Here is a 22,827-nt window from a genome sequence, read left to right as displayed (position 1 = left end):
CTGGTAATGAAATTAGTCATTACCAGTCCCATCTCCATGATATTTAGATCTAATTCCATCGCCAGTTCCATCCGCATGATTTGTAGATCTAATTCTATGAGTCCCATCCCCATGATTTGTAGGTCTAATACCATCACCAGTCCCATCCTTATGATTCGTAGATCTAATTCTATCAGTCCTTTCTCAATTATGTGTAGGTATAATTCCATCGCCAGTTCCATCCACATGATTTGTAGATCTAATTCTATACAGTTCCATCCTCATGATTTGTAGATCTAATTCCATCGCCAGTCCCATCCTTATGATTTGTAGATCTAATTCTATCAGTCCCATCTCAATTATGTGAAGGTCAAATTCTATAGCCAGTTCCATCCCCATGATCATTGGGAAGGATCTGATATAATTAGATCTACAAATCATGCGGATGAAACTGGCGAAACTGGCGATGGAATTGGACCTACACATTATGGGGATGGAACTGGTGATGGAATTAGATCTACAAATCATGGGAATTAGATCTAAAGAATATGGAGATGGGACTGTATCGAATTAGACTTACAAATCATGGGGATGGAACTGGCTATAGAATTTGACCTTCACATAATTGAGATGGGACTGATAGAATTAGATCTACAAATCATAAGGATGGGACTGGCGATGGAATTAGATCTACAAATCATGAGGATGGAACTGTATAGAATTAGATCTACAAATCATGTGGATGGAACTGGCGATGGAATTATACCTACACATAATTGAGAAAGGACTGATAGAATTAGATCTACGAATCATAAGGATGGGACTTGTGATGGTATTAGACCTACAAATCATGGGGATGGGACTCATAGAATTAGATCTACAAATCATGTGGATGGAACTGGCGATGGAATTAGATCTAAATATCATGGAGATGGGACTGGTAATGACTAATTTCATTACCAGTCCCATCTCCATAGACATAGACACACACTGCTGCAGCAGTAACACCACCATCATGGCTGCTGCTCAGGGGGAGGGGGGAAAGGGGCGGGCCCAGAAAGGCCCTTATTTCAAATGATTGCCCCCCCAGCGTCCCACACCCACACACACACACACACACACACACACACACACACACACACACACACACACACACACACACACACACTTTAATCACCACAGGCCCGTGCCCCGGCCAACAGCCCAGTGGCGTCAGTTCAGCAAAAGCTAGGGTATGGTCCTTGTGCATGAAAATAAGAAAAAAGGGTTTTGTCTATTTTTTTTCCCTGGGTTTCTACGGTTTCTTGGGCTGGATATGGCAGCCTGGAACGGTTGTTCAAGTGCAGCTAAACATGGCATGTTAGTAAATGTGCCACAACAACCGGTATCGGGCAGGCCACCGGCCGTTGCAGAAAAGTATTGATCTTGATGTCTCTCTTGATGTATGTGTCAAGAAGTGGTTTTATTGATCTTGATAAATGCTTCATATTTAATAATTGTTGAAATATTTTCTCCCTGTCATGTAGACCAGTGCACATACCTCTCCACAAGCTGGACCCCTGACAAAGTGCCTGTGGCGTCACCAGCACTTTCCATTCAACCTAATCTCTGGCATCGTTGGCTTGATCACAACTAATTACCTGGATGCCAGAGCAGAACCTCTGACCTACTAACCTTTGTAAAACATGTGCAGAAGTTGTATACCTTGATTCGGACGATGCAAGTCACAGAGTCTGGCACATCTCACTCTACGTTCGCCATCGTCCTGTCTGCCTCATCTCAGTCTAGAATAAATCTTACCTTTGGCCTGCCTGCCTCATCTCAGTCTGCCTCTGCCCCGCATGGCTCACCTCAGTCCACCTCAGCCTTCGTCCTGACCGGCTCATCTGGCTAAGCTCCGTCTACCTCAGCGCAGTCTGCTGCCGCTCCATCTGGCTCGGATTACTCGAGTCACTCAGTTCAGTTCAGTTCATTTTATTTTTCAGCACTTTTGGACAGTTCAAGATACAAAATTACAAATATATCTGTGCATCTGAACATAGCATAGTCTCAAGAGATAATGAATACAAAATAGAAAGAGTTCAAGTTCGAGAGTTCGTTTGAGGGGGGGGGGGGGGGGGGGGTTAAGTTGATACTTTAATGTACTGATTTGGGTGAGTACTTTGATATACTACTGTTGGTGTATGTTACTAGAAGATAATTGCATACTTTGTCAGGGCTAAGGAATCCAGTGGTGCTAGTTTGAAGAACAAAGGTTGATTCATGGCCGCCTTCCTGAGTTTTGATCTGTAGGTCCAATTAGCCCTTTAAAATCTCAGGTTTTATGTAAGATTGTGGTTTTTATTTTCATTGTTTTTCATTGTCTCTCCGTTAAGGTTCAGGAGAGGTGTGATAGGCTTCTCATATCGAAAACATTGACCAGCACGTACTTTTCAGGGATATGAACCTGTGTTCCAGTTGATCCAATAAATCAACTGGAGCTTGAGACTTAAATTAGTCTCAAGCTCTTGTTAGTACTTTGTGTTAATACTTTTTGTTAGTTCAATTTGTGTAAAAATGGACACTTTCACTAAATGGGATGGAAAAAGTTTGCTCGACACTTTTATGATGTATATGGTTAATCTGTTAACCATATACGTTGAAATGTGGAGGTCTCTGCCCAGCGGCAGTGATATGAGTGCATCAGTGGCTTGGGGCAGGGTGTCAATACTGTTTTTTGTGTCCTCCACTACACTTCAGTTTGATTGATTTGCCAGTTTGAGTTTCCTTCTAAGTTGAGTTGAGTTCATTTGTCATCTGTTTTTTTTTCTCCTCAAATATCATATCACATGGTAATAATAAAATGTGAATAGGCCTATGTAAAATGTGTTTGGCCAGATAAGCCAATATCAGCTGAAAAATACATTCAATCAAATTCTGACGTCACTTCTCTGAAGTCTTAAAAGCGGCTATATATCATATCCTTTGCAGGTTGTGTGTTAAAAAAAGAAGTTGAAATGACTTTGTTATGGACTTGATATACTTTGTGTGTCCAAGGTGCCAAAAAAAGGAGTAGGGAGAAGCATAATCGAGCCCTACCCCTGGCTCATTCTCATAACAAAAGTTAATAAATAGTAAAGAAATAGGTAAGAAATAGTACAGCTACGTACTGTGTACAGCATGTACTCCCGCACATTTAATCTCTCTCTCACACACACAACTCACTCTCTTGCATGTGAGAGTCAAGATGGCAAAGAGCTCCACATAGAATGAGTGTCACTGTGGACTGGGCGGGAGTATGACAATATCAATTAACTGTATATTATAATATGATTATATATTTTATTTTATATAATATATATGCTATATCTTAATAGGTATAATTTATATAGATGTGATGTTAGACTAGAATGATGATGATAATAATAATGATAAGGGTAATAATAATAACAATAAGTAGTGCTCATTCTAGTAGCCATCAGATGATTCTTGCTGTTTGTAAGTGTCCATAAAGTTTTTTTTTTTTTTTTTCTTTTTTTGAATTGATAAATGTTTGTGCTTTGTTTAATTTCATCGGCTAGCCCACTGCACAGTGACACTCCACAAGGCGAAATACACATAAACTTGATGGTGGTATGGACTAGCGGTTGTTTGAAGTCTGAAGGATTTCTCAGGTCATAGGTTGTCTCCTTGTCACTAGAGATCATGTGTTGTGTTTCATATGTTCTCCCCAGGTATAACCATGGGTAGGCTATACATTATTAGTTGGTAAAGACTGCTGTTTGAAGCATAGTGGTTCTGACCTGGCACAGGTACGCACTATAATTACATTGTTGGTCCGGGGAAAGAGGGGTGGGTGGGTTTATGTTTGTCTTCTTTCTTTATGTATTACTTTGTTTTTGAGTTTTTATGTATGTATTTATGTTGTTGTATTTTGTTACATTTCTATTTTTATTCACGATACATGTCTATTTCTCATTGATTCTGGATTTCATGAAAATTTAAAAAAAACAAAAAAAATGATAACAAAAAAGACTGCTGTTTGAAATGTTGAGTTTTATAAATCCCCTTTTACCCGTCTTAATTTGTCATGTATTCGTGCATTTACTTAGAGTGGAAGGTGGAACCTGACTGCTGCAGAGCTGCGGCGCTTTACAGGAGTTGGTTGCTGTCCGAACATGTAAATGAATCGGTCCTCATTCTCATAATAGACGTGCGAGACAGCGTAGAGGAGCAAGAGGTGTCGCTTCTGTCCACATACGAGGCGGTGAGGGAGAACTGGCTTCACCCTATCAAGTGCAAACTGGAAGGTACAGTTGACTCAAATGCAAATGTCTTGAGAAATCATAACTTTCCAAAGAAAGTTGCCTGAAATCGAGCTTTTGGCGAAGATGTTATTAAAAGTGGTTTTCTGATCAGTATGTTTCTCTTCCTGCTTAATGTCATCGCATTGGGACAGCTTAGGTCATTGGTTCTCAACCTGTGGGTAAACGAGTCAAACGCGGATCTGAGCTACCTCTGGGACAGAGACCGATTCACGCTGGCTTTTAACCGGGGTTTTTGATTGATTTTATTGACACAATGAATTTACATACAAGTACAGTGGACACATTAAAAAAAAAAAAAGAAAAAAAAAAAAACATGCAGCACAGCCTTGGTACGGCAAAAAGCATTCTGACCAATAGGAACATCCCAATAAGTCCTTTTACAGTCTTGATTCCATTGGAAGTCCTTTGCACTCATTTTACAGAACATGGCAATATTCCTTGCATTTGATGAAAATGAAATGAAAAAGGGAGAAAAGATGACTACCTACACCTCTGACCTCCTGAAAGATGAATTTTCAGGGCCGTTTTAAAGGAGGCCAGCGAGTTACTTGTTTTAAGGGAAATAGTCAAGGAATTCCACACTTCAGTGGCTGTATTGTAAAAGGAGAATTTCCCCATGTTTGTACTATGGGTGGCTGTATTGTAAAAGAAGAACTTCCCCATGTTTGTACTATGGGTTTGTACAGTGCTGTACATTGTACTTTCTTCTTTGTTGGTAACACAGTAGCCTCGGAAACTCAGACTTTTATTTTGGCGATAGGAAGAAAAAATAAAAGCCTGGGGTAACACCCTGCGGCCTTGGAATAGGAAGTGGGAGTCAACCTTTCATTTCACCAACCAATAGAGTGCATGGGGGCGTCGCTCCAAAGGCTGTGACGTCGGGCCAGTCTGCTGGTCCTACCTTGAAAATAGTTCCGTAGGGGAACCAAACACCGCAGCAGTCCCTCTCAGTGCACGGCTGCAGCTCGCATACAAGACTCCGTGGATGGGAAATTTACATTTAAAAGGAAATCGGATGGAAGTGTGGACAAAAGCACGGTGTATGCAACAAAGTAGTCGCATATTCACCGCAGCAGGTGAAGCCTCAGGGTTTACCATAGTGCGAATTATGTTGCTGCTAGTTTGGAGGCTAACTTGAAGCTAAACATTAAATTCAAGTTAGCCTCCAAGCTAGCTAACGTTTCCCTTTTCCTAGCCCCGGAAAAGTATTTTATTACCTTTGTTATGGTACCGATGAGGCTGCTCAGCATCTCGTCCGTAGTAGTCATACATAAATACATACATATTCACCAGTAGTAGTACACAATCAAAGACTGTTTTAAGATGTTGAAAGGCTACTTTCCTGGTTGAGAACACTTATTTGACCAACCCACAGACTATTAAATGGCTACAATGTTTCAATGCATTCACCCCGTTATTTGAGACATGTCTGGCTGCAGACCACAGATTAGGGGGGCGGATTGTGTGAGGGATGCTATTGGATAGTATGAGAATGACTCAATCCGCCCCCTGGAATCTCAATCCACCCCCTATGACGTTGCACGGACGGGGCACCCTCCTGATGGAGGAAGTTCCCACTTTGCTCTGGAGAGTTTTTCAAAGGAGGGAGGGGGGGAGAGAGCCAGGGAGCCTGGAGCTCGGAGCTCCAGAGCCCAGGGGCCGGCCCCTCGCCGCTCGAGGCCGACCTGGGGGGCACTCTCGGTGGGGCAGGCCGGCGACGGCGCTGCCCCCCCGGCCCTGGAGCTCCGGAGGTGGTCGAGTATGCTGGTGCTGGGCGGAAAGTGGCCCAGATGGGTGTCTCTACTCGGGTTTGGGATGCAAAAGGTGGTCCCTGGTTCTCTGGAGGTCCCGGGGACCCCCTGAGCTTGTATGCAGACGCTTAAAAGGCTCCTGCTGTACCGGCGTTTGGGCCTCGCTCGAGCCTGGTACCGTTGGATCCGTCTCGCCGCCCCGGTCACGCTGGTACCACCGGGGACCCCCGGGGACCCCCAGGGCCGGAGCTAGGCCCCGAAAACCCCGCCGGGGACCACCGGGGAGCACCGCCAGTGGCGGTCCTTTTAGTGTTAGTGCACTGACTAACACTAAAAGGCAGGGGCAGGGGAGACAAGCTCAGGGGGTCCCCGGGACCTCCAGAGAACCAGGGACCACCTTTTGCATCCCAAACCCGAGTAGAGACACCCATCTGGGCCACTTTCCGCCCAGCACCAGCATACTCGACCACCTCCGGAGCTCCAGGGCCGGGGGGGCAGCGCCGTCGCCGGCCTGCCCCACCGAGAGTGCCCCAGGTCGGCCTCGAGCGGCGAGGGGCCGGCCCCTGGGCCCTGGAGCTCCGGAGGTGGTCGAGTATGCTGGTGCTGGGCGGAAAGTGGCCCAGATGGGTGTCTCTACTCGGGTTTGGGATGCAAAAGGTGGTCATAGGGGGTGGATTGAGATTCCAGGGGGCGGATTGAGTCATTCTCATACTATCCAATAGCATCCCTCACACAATCCGCCCCCTAACATACTATCCAATAGCATCCCTCACACAATCCGCCCCCTAATCTGCTGTGGTCTGCAGCCAAACCCACTTGGAGATGGTTATTTAGTAGTTTAGAACGTATAGCCTACGCCTTTTAATCTTAGAACTATCCTTTTTTACAACTGATCAAGACATCAAGTGTTTGACTCTTGTTTTGCATTCATGTCTAATAAATGAATCAACTCACAATGCTAATTCCTCCTTTCACCTAAACCTGTGAGCAACATGAGACACATTGTGTTAATAATTCATTGTGTATAGTCTGTATACAGTATGACAATAGGCTATATGGGCCAATCAATCCTGCTAGCATCTTGATTTGCATGCAAATACAACAATACCATGGACTATAAAGAGTGTCATGTCATGACATCAGATGAGTGAAAAAGAGTAGCCAACCGATTTTACAGATAGAAGCCCAACTTGTTTGTGATGGTTTTTGTAAACTTTATAACCATACCTAACACCATACCAGAAATCAAAAACAGCAAATAACATACAAATTTTATGACTTAAAAAGACTACACCGCGGTGGATAGCTTATCACCGCAGTTCCTACTATGATAGGGGCATAAAGGAACCCACTGAAGGTCTTTGCGCACACTGCTGCGTTTTTCGGGACGAATATCGGCGGAGCATGAAAATAAAAAAATCTACCCCACCTTATATCAAACATGTTTGCACACTGCCGCCCGTTTCGTATTTATCTTCGGACCAGGGTTTATTTTTTACAATTTTCGCAGCTGTTGCACTGAGTCCCTTGCTCTCTCTCTCTTTCCTCTCTCTCTCCCTGGACTCCAGATTTCGGATTTCCAAAACGCAACGAAAAAGCGCAGTGCAGTGTGCAACCAGCTTGAGTCCCTGGAATCCACCTTGTGAACCACTGCTTTAAACTAGCCATAAATCATAACTCTTGTAGAGTGTTTTTTATTTTATTTTTGGTACTTTAACAAAAAATAATTATTATTGGTTTGTATGGCTGGTGTAGAGGTCTGTGTATCAAATTCAACTTGCATGCTAATCTAAATAGTCTCTTTTTATTGTGTGTGTCCTCAGCATTCCCAGCGGACCGCAGCCCAACAGCAACGGGCTATTCATGACTTCTTCGGGACCGTGTTGTCCACGTTGCAAAAAATCGACGAGCTACTAGAAAGACGAATTGTACCAAAGCATGAGGCCTGGGTGGTGGAGAGGATGGGGCGCTTAACTAGTTGTGTGTGTTGGATCGCCAAATGGAGACATTTTCTTAACCGGTAACCGTTAAGCCTTATCGGTTATGTAATCGATAACCGTTAAGCAAATGTGTTAAAAATTCGCTGTTTTTACCCATTTACAAAAAAAGAAAATACACCAGTTTTTCCCACCCCCATTTTAAAGCCATATTTACACATTAAAAACAACAATACAACGAGACGGATATTTAACTGGAATAAGGTTTATGGGTGAATGATGAGGACCAGGCAAGGAGAATCACTGGATTATGATAGAAGATTAATGAATCCTCTTTTGCTTCCTGTAGGGAAGGGTATACTTCAACTTCAACCCATTCTTCCGAGTCAGCTACGTCCATTCCCTAAAAGAGAGAGTCGTTTGCTTCCTGTAGGGAAGGGTATACTTCAACTTCAACCCATTCTTCCGAGTCAGCTACGTCCATTCCCTAAAAGAGAGAGTCATAGAGGTCCCAAGGCATTTGTCTCAATCGCAAGGCATTACATTATCTGAACCAATCACGGTAGAAAAAAAGAAAAAAAAAAACACAAAGAAAAATGTATAAAAACACAGCACACGGCTGTATACATTTTATTGAAGCACAGGACATGTTGGTCCCTGTGGACCTTCATCAAGTGTGTCTTGTAGACCAGGGGTCTTCAACGTTTTCAGGCCAAGGACCCCTTAGCTGAGAGAGAGATGAACAGGGACCCCCACTACATATTGTATGAATGTGTGATGCAGATTTTCATCGATTTCATAGATAGATTCATAGACTTTTAACAGCACTGTCATCAGTTTATGTTGGATTCATGTTAATGTGTATTTTCAGACATTTAACCTCTTAAATCGTCGCTATTTTTAAAACTTGACCTTTCACTATGTACTTGGTCTGCTTTTTCTTTTTTACCTCTGCACCAAACCTATTTGTAGAAAATTGCCGATCTACAAGCTCTCGAGGCGTTGAGAGTTTGTAGATCTGCTATTTTTGGCTAAAGTTCTCCTCAGAATATGGATGCGAGGGTTCAAGTTGTTAATTTAAAAGAATTATCCTATCACACAAGATATGGCGGCCCCCTGTAGTAACTCAGAGGACCCCCTGGGGTTCCAGGACCCCCTGTTGAGCCTGACTGCTAAGTCAGTCTCAATCACACACTGCGTCAAATCTCTTTGACTGCGTCGTGGGAATTGAGTCTGAAACCGGGGACGGAGATTCTACTTCGCCGGGGGCGGGGTAAAGCCTATTGACGTCACACACATACACACACACATACACACACACACACCCACGCGACGGCGACGTGGCGTGACATTGCAAAAATACATTATTTCTCATAACATATTATATGTCTGCATGTTTACGTTAGTGCAAAATGGTATTAAAACGTGATAAAACGGCACTATTGCATCGTTTATTAAAATAATACGAGTCGAGTCTGACTCCGCCATGACAGTTTTCACGGACCAATCAGAGTCCACTAGACTCTCACGTGGGCAGAGGACACCAATCAGAGTCCACGAGCGAGTCTCACGTGAGCTCAAGAGCTCTGTTTGGAGGGGGCTGGGACCGGAGCAGCCAAGCCATGTGCCCCAAGCATACAACCCTGATTGGCCCATTCAAATCGCCCGCTCTTCAGGCGGCTCGAAATAAAATAAAATGGGACCGGTTTCAGTCCACACTACAAACCACCCACCAGCAGGGGGTGGTGATGTGCGGACTGAAGTGTCAGGCTACTGTTGAAGACCCCTGTTGTCGATAGAGCCTAAACGCTTAAGGTCGAAGCACCCTAAAGGGTGAGGTCGTGCCATGTTTTGGCCATTTGGCCAAAGGGAAGCTGATTCTAATCACTATGGTATCTTTGTCATTTAACAGCACAGTGATGTTATTATCTGTGCCGAGCCGACTTGCTCTCTGTGGAGGTGGATGAGGATGGGAAGCCAAAAAGGGATCCTAATACTGGACAAGTAATTAAACATTGGGAGACGGATGTTTAACTGGAATAAGGTTTATGGATGAATGATGAGGACCAGGCAAGGAGAATCACTGGGTTATGATAGAAGATTAATGAATCCTCTTTTGCTTCCTGTAGGGAGAGCACGATCTCATCCCGATCGTGGACCACGTCCGCTACGTACATAATAATGGACAAGTAATTAAACATTGGGACGCCCAGAAGATATTTCATCTTCCAGGCAAATGCAGGTACGTGCTCCAGTCTAGTATATAAAATAATTTAAAAAAAATGTGTTTATTATTTATTGTATTCCTGTATTATTGTATCATTGTGTTAGTCCCAAATTCCATCTACATCTCGCTGCTTGTATGTATAAGAGGCAAGTGTGTGTGTGTGTGTGTGTGTGTGTGTGTGTGTGTGTGTGTGTGTGTTATTCCTGTATTATTGTATCATTCCCAAATTCCATCTACATCTCGCTGCTTGTATGTATAAGAGGCAAGTGTGTGTGTGTGTGTGTGTGTGTGTGTGTGTGTGTGTGTGTGTGTGTTATTCCTGTATTATTGTATCATTCCCAAATTCCATCTACATCTCGCTGCTTGTATGTATAAGAGGCAAGTGTGTGTGTGTGTGTGTGTGTGTGTGTGTGTGTGTGTGTGTGTGTGTGTGTGTGTGTGTGTGTGTGTGTGTGTGTGTGTGTGTTGCAGAATTGCCGCCTCAGGAGACTGGGCGTGTATGTGGGCAGACTGGGCACTGGAAATCTCAAAGAAGTGTTCACCACCGTCTAAAGGCAGAAGGGTGTACAGCAACAATTCAACGCTTAGTAAAGGAGTTTCATCAGGAACTCTCCCAGTAAGTGATCCCCCCCCCCAACAGGATTCAAAAGTAGTAGATCTACTCTTAGTAGAACTACTTTTGATACAATGAAGTTGATTCTAATCACTGTGGTATCTCTGTCATTTCACAGAATGGTCAAGCCATTGTAATGGGCAGCGACACAAATGGGCAGCAACACAACATACCGCAAGGGCGGAGTGAAAATCTCTTCTAACAAAAATAAGATCTGTATGGCTCCAGGCAACAGCTGGTACGTGGTCTAGTCTACTGTATAACAGTATCTTATTAGGATACGTTTCAGGGTAAATGACTTTCATCAAATATCTGAGATGCCTGATAATAAGACCCACCTCAGGTCAACTATAACATGTCTTATAAACCCTAACAGTTTTCTGAAAAACGTATGTTGCTATATCAGTGGTTTTCAAACTTCCGTTAAGGACTCCTAAAATGATATGCATTTGGCCGCGGACTCCACTCCTGTGCACTCCTGTGACATTAGGTGGAAACAGTTCTCTGATATTCACAATAAAATGTTGCCCGCCCGTGTTTAGTCCGGCACGCCCCTCCACGTACCCGTACCCGCACATTTATAATGGTATATATCTAGCTCACCGTAAAATTTGATTATCTGGCCTGTTGCATGACTCTGCCTAGGGTTGGATGATATCTCCAGTTTCTATTTGATTCTGGGGCATTTTTTGCTATTAAAGGAAAAGGCTATAGTTCAAGCCAGATAAAACTAATTCATAATAGATTGCACTTTTAGAATATAATTCCTCTTTGCGTGTGTGTGTAGGGTTGGCAGCTCAGGAGCGGACACATTTTCACCGAAGCATTTGGTAAAAACAGAATCGACTTTCAACAAAAAGTAATGCCAACCACCATAAATATTACACGAGATCTGTCAGCAAATGATGAAACTGTGAGTATGACAATCCAAAAGTAGTAGAGCTGCTTTCGATGCTTTTGTGTGATGCTTTAGTCCAATTAATTTACCCCCAAAAAACAGTTAAAAAATAAGATGATGTGTTTGCCCTGTGCGCATGTGTGCGCGCATGTGTGTGCGTGCATGCGTGTGTAGCTCGAAATGAGCTGGTTTTAGGATTCCAAGTCCGAACGGTAGATACCGGACCCTGCGATACATGCCGTGTGAATTCGACCAGCAAATTGGCCAGCAAAAGCGTACCCGGATCTATTCCATTGCTATGGAAAAAAATAGCAAAGGAAAAACAGAACAAGTGACGTCTCCTTCGAAGAATGGAAGGACGCCTGCGCCATAGGTCAGTGTTGTCCCAGTTGCAAGTAATCGACGAGCTACTAGAAAGACGAATTGTACCAAAGCATGAGGCCTGGGTGGTGGAGAGGATGGGGCGCTTCCGTACCATCTTATACCACGTATGGTCCTTGCATTACAACAAGCAAGATCTTAGAACTGTGTGTGTGTGTGTGTGTGTGTGTGTGTGTGTGTGTGTTGGATCGCCAAATGGAGACAATTTTCTTAACCGGTAACCGTTAAGCCTTATCGGTTAAGTAATCGATAACAGTTAAGCAAATGTGTTAAAAAATGCGCTGTTTTTACCCATTTACAAAAAAAGAAAATACACCAGTTTTTCCCACCCCATTTTAAAGTGCCATATTTACACATTAAAAACAACAATACAATGAGACGGATATTTAACTGGAATAAGGTTTATGGATGAATGATGAGGACCAGGCAAGGAGAATCACTGGGTTATGATAGAAGATTAATGAATCCTCTTTTGCTTCCTGTAGGGAAGGGTATACAACCTCAACCCGTTCTTGGACCGCGTCAGCTACGTCCATTCAATTAAAGAGAGAGTCATAGAGGTCCCAAGACATGGGTCTGCACATTCTCATCCCGATCGTGGACCGCGTCCGCTACAAACATTGCCTTAAAGAGATGTCATAGACATCCCAAGGCAGTCGTCTGTATCGCTAGGTGAGTAACGTCATCATGTCGTTGATCATTACATTATCTGAACCAATCACGGTAGGAAAAAAAAAAAAAAAAAACACAAAGAAAAATGTATAAAAATACAGCACACGGCTGTATACATTTTATTGAAGCACAGGACATGTTGGTTCTTGACATGAAAAGGTTTGAGAACTAGCCTGCCCTATAGTCTCTTTTTTTGTAGTTTTAAGATCATGTGCGGCCATGTGACGTCGCTTTTAAAAGAGAACAGATCTACACACTAACTGAGTGTAGCGGCGCAACTATCAAGTAGCAAATTGACTGTTAGATCTGTTTATTTTGACAAGGAGTGACGCCATCATCACACGCGACCTAAAGGAAGCACGGTGTTTAGGCAGGTTCTAACTGCTCTTCCTCCTCAGAGTCACCAACAACAGATAACGCCGTCGCCATCTTACTGTCATTTATAAAACAGACGATTATTGTTATGTACTGATGTACTGATGTTATTAAGACAACAAACGACAACTTTTAACCTGCTTCAACGAGCTTCACTTCAATAGAAACAGGTAAAAAAGTAGCCTACTCACATTTCATACTTTTCATAGTCCGGACTTCAAAAACTACTTGAGTAAAAGTACAAGGCATTGGTCCATTTGGTCTACTGTTTCCCATTTGGTACATTCCAGATAACAATTTCAATTATTATCTTCTTTTGATAGGGTAGCTTGTTAAGTTGTGGGCAATATGGAGCAGCTGTCGATTGGGTGCTTCTTTAAAATGCCTATAATATATTGGTTATGGCCAGTAGCCTAGTATAAAGCTCTGGAGAGAGCGCACCTGCTTTGGAGAGCGCACATTAATTTGACCGTGCGTCCTTTGGATGTACAGGTCTTGTCACTCAGAAAGGTTACGTGGAAAAATAACAGATTGAAGACAGATTGAAGACTAATCTAAACGGCAGTAAGTAAAGTAGATGTTTTTCCCGTCATTGGCCTGCCTAACCGTGCCCGGATGCGGATCTATTCCGTTGCTATGGAAAAAGAAAAGGAAAATCAGAGAAGTGACTCACGTGTCCTTCATAGAATGGAGGGACGCTTGCGCCACAGGATTAAAAATGCCAAAGTAGTAGATCTAGAGACCTACTTTTGACACTTTTGTGTGATTCTGAAGTGGCACTGACGGATACCTACATTTTAGTGCGTCATTACATACTGTATAGGCCTACATCCCAAGGAAAGGCTAGGTTCTTATTTTTAAGTGCTTCACATTTTCCCATTTGGTACATTCCAGATAACAATTTCAATTATTAACTTTTGATAGGGTAGCTTGTTAAGTTGTGGGCAATATGAAGCTGTCGATTGGGTGGTTCTTTAAAGGCCTTAATTAATATGGTTTGGCCAGTAGTATAAAGCTGGAGAGCGCACCTGCTTTGGAGAGCGCACATTAATTTGACCGTGTCCTTTGGATGGACAGGTCTTGTCACTCATAAAATTTAGTGGAAAAATAACAGATTGAAGACTAATCTAAGCGGCAGTAAGTAAAGTCGTTTTTTTCCCCGTCATTCATTCATCCATCCAAACACAAGACAGACAGTTAACCACAAATAATAATCTGACAGGAGCTGACATTGTTCACATTATGGCGCAGTCGGGCATATGCAGCTGCCGCAAAAGACGTGCGATTGAAAGACAGTTGGAGTTGATTTAATAACCTTTCTTGAAATAACCTGAAATAATAGGCGGAGGAGATGTTTTTTACACCTTTTAAGATACAGATGTGTAGCCTATCTATGGACATTGGGGAAAACTGGAGCCTATTGCCCACCATGTATCTTCATTGTTTCACCTATAAGACAATGGTGTGTGTGTGTGTGTGTGTGTGTGTGTGTGTGTGTGTGTGTGTGTGTGTGTGTGTGTGTGTGTGTGTGTGTGTGTTTTCTCACTTTCTCAGGATGTGGAAAGAAAAGGGCATTACCAGATCTACAAGCTTGTAGAAGGACACAAAGTGCAATAAATGGTACAATTTGATTCTTTATCTGCCTTGTAGAATTTTAACTTTATCTGCCTAGGGTCAGAGTCTTGCAGGCTGCCCCCTCCACTGTTTCCGTTTGTTGATTTTCAAAAGTTAGACCCACCCCTCCTCCATCTTGCATTGATTTCATTGGCTGGTACGCCAAGATACCATATCAAGTTAAGCGTCATATGACAACACCAGACCAAGAGAACCAGTCAGAACCACCATCTCTCTCCCTGGACTCCAGATTTCGGATTTCCAAAACGCAACGAAAAAGCGCAGTGCAGTGTGCAACCAGCTTGAGTCCCTGGAATCCACTTTGAGAACCACTGCTTTAAACTAGCCATAAATCATAACACTTGTAGAGTGTTTTTTTTATTTTTGGTACTTTTACTAAAAATAATTACCAAAAATTATTGGTTTGTATGGCGGTGTAGAGGTCCGTGTATCGAATTCAACTTGCATGCTAATCTAAATAGTCTCTTTTTATTGTGTGTGTCCTCAGCTTTCCCAGCGGACCGCAGCCCAACAGAGACAGGCCTCAGAGGAGACAGTGGATTGTCCAATCTCGTCTTGTACATCTGTTCACCAAGTTTTCAACAGTGAGGAGGGCACAGTTGCATCGAGCACAGCTGTATCAAAGGATGAGGCCTGGGTGGTGGAGAGGATGGGGCGAGCGTGCGTGTGTGTGTTTTTCAATAAAGGACGTCAGTGAGTTCAGCTTGGTGTCCAGGAAAACCAACCAGCAAGTCAGGAACCACATCCTCAGATTCAATAAGGCTTGGAGAAGAAGGTGCATCGTGCAATACTTCCACAACGTGCCAACCCGCCGCTGGTGGTCCAACAACAACTATGCCAGCTTGGAGCACTACAGAGATCTGGGTGAGCAAGCCACCTCACTGACGCTCGGACTTAGGGCTGTCACGATTATGACATTGTACATGACGATTAATTGTCACTCAAATAATTGCGATTAACGATTTAATTGTGTTTTTCATTACATTTCTGTTTGGCTTTTAGGCTTTGAAGTTGCACATGGTAGATATGACACATAACCTAAATATACAAAGAAATGACTGACATATATGACAACTTTATACTTAAAAAAGAACATTGATAGAGGAAATAGCCGATCTACAAGCTCGCTCACAACGCGTTGTGATGCGATGTGTTGCTTGTAGATTTGCTATTTCCAAAAATGTTTACTTAAAAAAATATATATGAACATTTTTCAACATGGAAACGATTATGGCGATTATGAAAAATAATCGCGATTATGAAAAATAATCGTGAGAAGACGTTTATGTAATAATTGTGACAGCCCTACTTGGACTTCATTACTACTTAGGGGTGGACGATATGGTGATAAATATCACTGATACTATACAATGTATCCACGATATATGCCTTTTCAGAGCTATCGTATATATATCGTGATACAATGAGGGAGCCTTATAAAAAAAAATCCTGTAGAATTGTTAATACAGAGAATTCATTGCAGAATTCATTTTTAACCTGCATTTTGGTCCAAATCAGTAGTTCTCAAACTTTAAAATGTCAAGGTCTCCCCTTAACTCTGACAGTATACAAATGTATACTGTCAGAGTTACATACTTGTAAGGGTCAATTTAGACCTCCCAAAAGGAACCCAGAGAGTACCAGGACCCCACATTGAGGACCACTGGTCTCCTTTTTCTTTTAGTTTTTGTGGTTGTACTGTTAAGTAACTTGAAAAATAACCATAAAATGTAAAAGAATCGTGATAAGATTGTGTATCGTGATACAGCTTGGAAAAAGATTGTGATATTGTATTATTCCATATCGCCCACCCCTATTGTCAGGGAGGATTTTGAGTTAGCTGATTTTAAGCCAAATGATTTGTGGTGGATGTGTTACTAGTTGCCCCGCCTTGCATGGAGGCCATAGCTGAGCCTGTATTTCAGGCAGTGGTTCCCAAACTGGGAGGGGGTGGGATCCCCAAATTATTTTGTGGGGTCCCCAGATGATGTCTATTGTCCAGCATTGTTTTCTCACTCAACAGTAACTACACCAACATACAGTAGTATGTGCATACAGGGTAAGACCTGTCAAATTGTTAAAATAGCCGATCTACAAGCTCAGTTTGGCTATTTTCACAATGTCTATCTGTGGAACGGAGTCAAACTAAATGTAATGCAATTAGGGATGGACATCGGTATCGGCCAATATCAGAAATCCAAAGCGCTACTGCCAAATCTTTTTACTTAGTCAGCGTTACTGACTAAGTAAACATTAGCAAGTAGCAGCCAGTCTACTTAGAGGCAGCCTACATAATACAGATGATGCTGATTACCTTTGCAATGTAAGGATATATTCCATAATCCTGTGTCAATGTCGTCTCCAAAAAGAAGGGGGGGAAAAAGCATGCGTCACCTGCTTTCCTCCTGCCTAGTCCAGACTGTCATATTAGACTGGATATTGTCTGTGATTTTGGATATTGTACTATTGTGATTGATTTGACATTAGTGTTCTTCTAGCTTATTGGTACTCAAATTGAAGTATGTCTTGTAGGCCTACTTGTATTTTGTTACATTTCTATTTTTATTCACGATACATGTCTATTTCTCATTGATTCTGGATTTCATGAAAATTAAAAAAAAAAAAAAAATAACAAAAAAGACTGCTGTTTGAAATGTTGAGTTTTATAAATCCCTTTTACCCGTCTTAATTTATCATGTATTCGTGCATTTACTTAGAGTGGAAGGTGGAACCTGACTGCTGCAGAGCTGCGGCGCTTTACAGGAGTTGGTTGCTGTCCGAACATGTAAATGAATCGGTCCTCATTCTCATAATAGACGTGCGAGACAGCGTAGAGGAGCAAGAGGTGTCGCTTCTGTCCACATACGAGGCGGTGAGGGAGTTATTAAAAGTGGTTTTCTGATCAGTATGTTTCTCTTCCTGCTTAATGTCATCGCATTGGGACAGCTTAGGTCATTGGTTCTCAACCTGTGGGTAAACGAGTCAAACGCCAGGCCAGCGAGTTACTTGTTTTAAGGGAAATAGTCAAGGAATTCCACACTTAAGTGGCTGTATTGTAAAAGGAGAATTTCCCCATGTTTGTACTATGGGTTTGTACAGTGCTGTACATTGTACTTTCTTCTTTGTTGGTAACACAGCAACTTAGGAACACAGCAAGCTCACAGCCAAACACACTGACCAAAACCGGCCACACAGGGGAGTTAAATAGACACAGCAGACACAGGTGAATCAACTGGCAATCAACACAGGGATAGGCTGGGGCAAACAGGACACAGGTGATTGGGTTAACACATCATCAGGCTGGAGAGACAAGACAGGTAAAACAAGGGTAGACAGGATGCACATGAATGGTACTACAAAATAAAATACACAAGAAACACCTGGGTATGTAGTGATGCACGGAAGCGGGGATTGAACCTAGGACTCCCACTCGCCAGTCCAATGCAGGGTTGAGCCCGGTTAGCAGGGCTGTTGTCGCTACTTCATCGCTGGTACTAACTGTGGGGGCTACATTTTCTTTTAAACCACCTCTATAGCAAGTTTAAAATTAATCCCTTATTGATGTTTAAAAGTAGTGGTGCAACAGGATTAACAATAATCCAGGTTTACAATGACAATTAAAACCAAGATTAAAAGGAGTAAGCACTGAGGATTTTACAGGGTAGATTGGGGTCTCAGTACAGCTTGGTTCAGTGATGTTTTGCTGTCAGGTAATGGACTACAGGCACTGTCAGAGTCAAAGCAGGAGTATGCAATCCTAAAGAACATATAGCCTCAGATCTTAATATGGGATGTACAATGTTCGTATTATTAACCCTTTTCTGACCGGGAGGAGACCATGTAATATGGACAGTGATAGTCTAATCTACTGAAGACTTTGTTTTGTAACCATTGTATTTCTAAAAGTAAACTTGGCTAAGTTCTATTATGACTTCAAGTTAAAATGTACAATAGTAATGTCTCTTTGACACAATGGAAAAATAACTTTATGGACTAGTCTTGGAAATCCTTTAAAAAAAGGTCATTGCCATTCATTCAGAATGGCCTTCCAACAGTGATCACATCCATAGAGTTTCTCTCCAGTGTGAATCCTCTGGTGCATTTTAAGATTGGACATTTGAGAGAAGTGTTTCCCACAGTGGTCACATCCATATGGTTTCTCTCCGGTGTGAATTATCTGGTGGCTTTTAAGGTTACACATCTCCATTCAGAAACATTGCCATTCAGAAGATTGACTTCGGGGGTTCATTTGAGAGAAGTGTTGTCCACACTGATCACATCCATAGGGTTTCTCTCTGGTGTGAATTCTCTGGTGTCTTGTAAGAGTACACTTGACAGAGAAGTGCTGCCCACACTAGCTTGTCACACCCATATGTTTTGTTTTCTCCAGTCTGAATTCTCTGGTGGCTTTTAAGAAATGTAAACAGCCCAGAGGTACAGTAAGACATTTAGGCTAAAAAGTATAACACAGAAAAGACCTTGGGAGGTCCTATGTATCAATTCATCAGTACAGTATATACTAACTAGTAAGACGCAAATTGTCCGCTAAGCCTGATGGGTAATGTAGTGTTTTTGCTCACCTGGCGCTAATAAAAGCCTTATTTATTATGTATTAACCTGGTAAACATGCAAGGATTGCCAGCCAGTCTGGGGACGTCTCTGGGCAATTAATGTGTTGAGGAGGAAATGGATGAATGAATTAATACTTTACATGTCAATTAAATTATTTCTCAATTTTCTTTGTTACAGCATGTAATCCAGGCAGCTCTCGCAAACAGCCTGAACCCCAGCCCTTACAGCAGGCAACCGCCATTAATAATCAAATTAATAGAAATTAAATAAGTAAATACTATCCTGAAATGGGACTTCACTGAAGAAGGCTATATTAGAAAAGAGATGATCTAATAACGTCTTCGTGCAACATTGAATTATGGCTTTTGGATTGAAGTGTTTAGATAGCCTATAGACCTAACTCATGAAAACCAGTGATATTGTCTTCTCTATGTTATGCCAAAAATAGCATTTAATTACCATGATGCCTGGGATGGGATTTGATCATGGAATCTCTGAGAACATTAGACATCTACACTATAAGGTGAGAGGAGGTTGATAACTCAGTTTGTTTAATGCAGTTGTCTCTTACGGTGGTGACTGTTTTCAACAGTCACCACAAGACAGTAAGCCTGTGGCATCACTGACAGGCCCACCTGTGCAAAAGTGACCCTAGTTGAAGAGGTAGGCCTATTCAATTCATGTCATTCAATTGCAGTGTATAGGCCTATATGAATTTGCTCAAAGTTGTACAAGAGGAACCACAACCTTCACAACATGAGGAGAGGTCAACCCGGTTATCACAGCTGTCGCTCAGTCGAAGACGAAAACTGGCCCCCAGAAGAAAGAGGACCATAGCTGTGGACCAGAGATGTGGACTGGTGGCTTCGAGGATGCAACCTGTAGTGAAATTGCACAGGATAGACTGCAAAGGGAGACAGACATGGAGAGTGACATTGTTGACTTTGAGGAGACCAGGCATCCCAACAAGGTCTTAGGAAGGCCTCAGTCTTCTGCTCAAAAAATCCTTTTGCGATGTGATTCTCTGCAGCGGGGGACAGGAGTTCCCCTGTCATCGCATCGTACTGGCTTCCTTTAGTGCTTATTTTCAGGCGATGTTTACAACTGACTTGATGGAGTCCAGTGTACAATTGTAATACACACAAACCCATGCGTAATTACTAATACGCCATAAAGAACTATGGCAATAAAGATGGAGCCATCCTCTTTAGCAAGAACACCATGTTCTTTTCAACGGCCACAATCACCACAACTGCTGGGGAGACAGAAGCCAGAGACATGGTAAACCCCCAGCCAATGGTGACCAGCTTGAGCACCAACGTCGTGATCAAGCTAGTCACCGTCGAAGGGGTGATCACAGAGGTCAGTACTGCATACAATGCAGAACTGCCATTTCTTCTTAAAATAATTTGGGCATATACACAATGGCCCATATGGCACACATTGCATTCCACTCTAAAACGAAACATTTGCATTGTTGTCTTATTTTAAAAGATGTGTTTTTTCCATGTACAGCTAACAAAGATCCAGAGCGCTGGGACGAGGGATTTTCCCCTGCGGAAACTGAACCTGGAAGAGGTAGTTATTTTTAAACGGTTATATATATAGGGATTAAAAATACTTAAATAGTTAAAAAAAAATAGATTCTATAGTTGGATATCTTGTTGCATTATTTTTCCAAGCCTATAATTGTAGGCAGAGTGTCATGATTTATACAAGGTGACTAATATAATATAGCTTTTTTTTTTTTTTTCCCTCAGCAATGGATCTGAAAGCCATTCTGGCCAAAAAAAACCCTCTGGACCCTATGAGAGGCTGCCCACTTTGAGGGTCAAAGTCGTGGCTTTAAAATCAGCCACCAAGGTGCTCCGGTGGGACTGGGCAGGGGACAAACCCCTGTCAGTCCAAGTAGTCACCAATGCCAATGCGGCATTGTCGGATGGCAAGACAGCAGCCAAAATGGCTGTTTTTCAGAAACAGGCAGAGAGGCTGAAAGAGGGATACTGCTACATGCTGAGGAACTACCAGGTAAGCCTACCTCCCCTTTCCATAGCCTGTTTTTTTTTTTTTTTTTTTTTTTTCTTCTCTCTTCTCTTTTTTTATGGTAACTGTCACGAAACTGTACTTTTTCCTATGCAAACTTCTAATACATCGGCAAAGTGTTGGCCCCCAAGTGCTGGGCCTGCGTGGGCAGCCCAGGCTAAGTAAGGGCTGACTGTAATGTTTATGACTTGTCAGTGACTTAATGTTCATTAGACCGATGTAAGTCACTGACAAGTCATAAACATGTTGCTTCGATGTACAGGATGGAACAAGCGTGAAGGTCATGCTGTGGAGGGAAGCTGTCCTGGAGAAGTTGGACGTTGGGGACAGAATAATCATGACCCATGTGAAGGGGGTGGACAATGGCTACGGTTACCAGATAAATTCGACCAACTTAACATTTAAGGTAACTAAACTGCATTATGATTTGTGTTTCTACAAAACTATACAGATGGTGTATCTTCATGAGTTTGAAATGTAGTCCTAGACTCGCCATGTTGGACCAACACAAGCATTTCAATTTGTCTGATTGGCATAGAACTAGAACTAATGATCAGACAACTTGAAACACATGTGTTGGTCCCCAACATGGCCAGTGTAGGACTACATTTCAGGACTACATTTCAAACTCATGAATACAGACCAAAAAGCCTTTGGTAATGGCACTTCAGAAGAAGCTTGGGATGTTTACTAAAGTTTAGTTTTTTTTCTTTTCCTCCTACGTCTTGCAGAAAGCAGATGTCCAACGGGCGCAAACGGTGGGCGTGTTGGGGACCATGGCTGGCCAAGACGACATCCTGCAGGTCCTTTTGGAAGACGGTCGAGTGCTGACCGTCTCCAAGGACCTGTGGGATGAAGCCGTTGTCCATGGCCTGCCCCACACGCCCTATAGAGTTGACATCGAAGTCCAAGGCACAGACATCAAGATGGTGAACCCCTTTGTTTAGACTTTCCTCCCCTCTTCACATGGGTCATGGTATATGTTTTCAAATGCATTTAATTTGTTTGGTTGAAATAAAGTTCAAACCCTTGCAGTTCTTGTTCCATTATCCTTCCTTTAGTATCTCTTTAGTCATGTCCCATCCCATATTCCCTCCCGATTTAGGGAGTCTTACTGGTACATTGACTATTGGGAAGATTATTCAGCTGGGTGATGGTTTGGCCCATCCACTTGGACGTTTTGTTTAAAAGCAGGTACCTTTCCCAGTTAAATGAAGATTTATATGATTCCAGTTCATGAAACTGGTGATAAACAACTTTTCACTCATTATAGGCCTATTTCCTTACTCTCACAGTTCCCAAAAATCCTCGAAAAAAATATGTGCTGTACGGTTGGACAGTTTCATTGAAAAACATAATAGCCTATAAATGAATGGATAGTCAATATGGATTCAGGTCTGGCCGGTCGACCACTATGGCACTGATGGAGCTAGTCTC

The sequence above is a fragment of the Nannobrachium achirus genome (assembly GCF_963921795.1).
Source record: "Nannobrachium achirus genome assembly, chromosome: 2".
Lineage (NCBI taxonomy): Eukaryota > Metazoa > Chordata > Actinopteri > Myctophiformes > Myctophidae > Nannobrachium > Nannobrachium achirus.
This window is presented reverse-complemented; position numbering follows the sequence as displayed.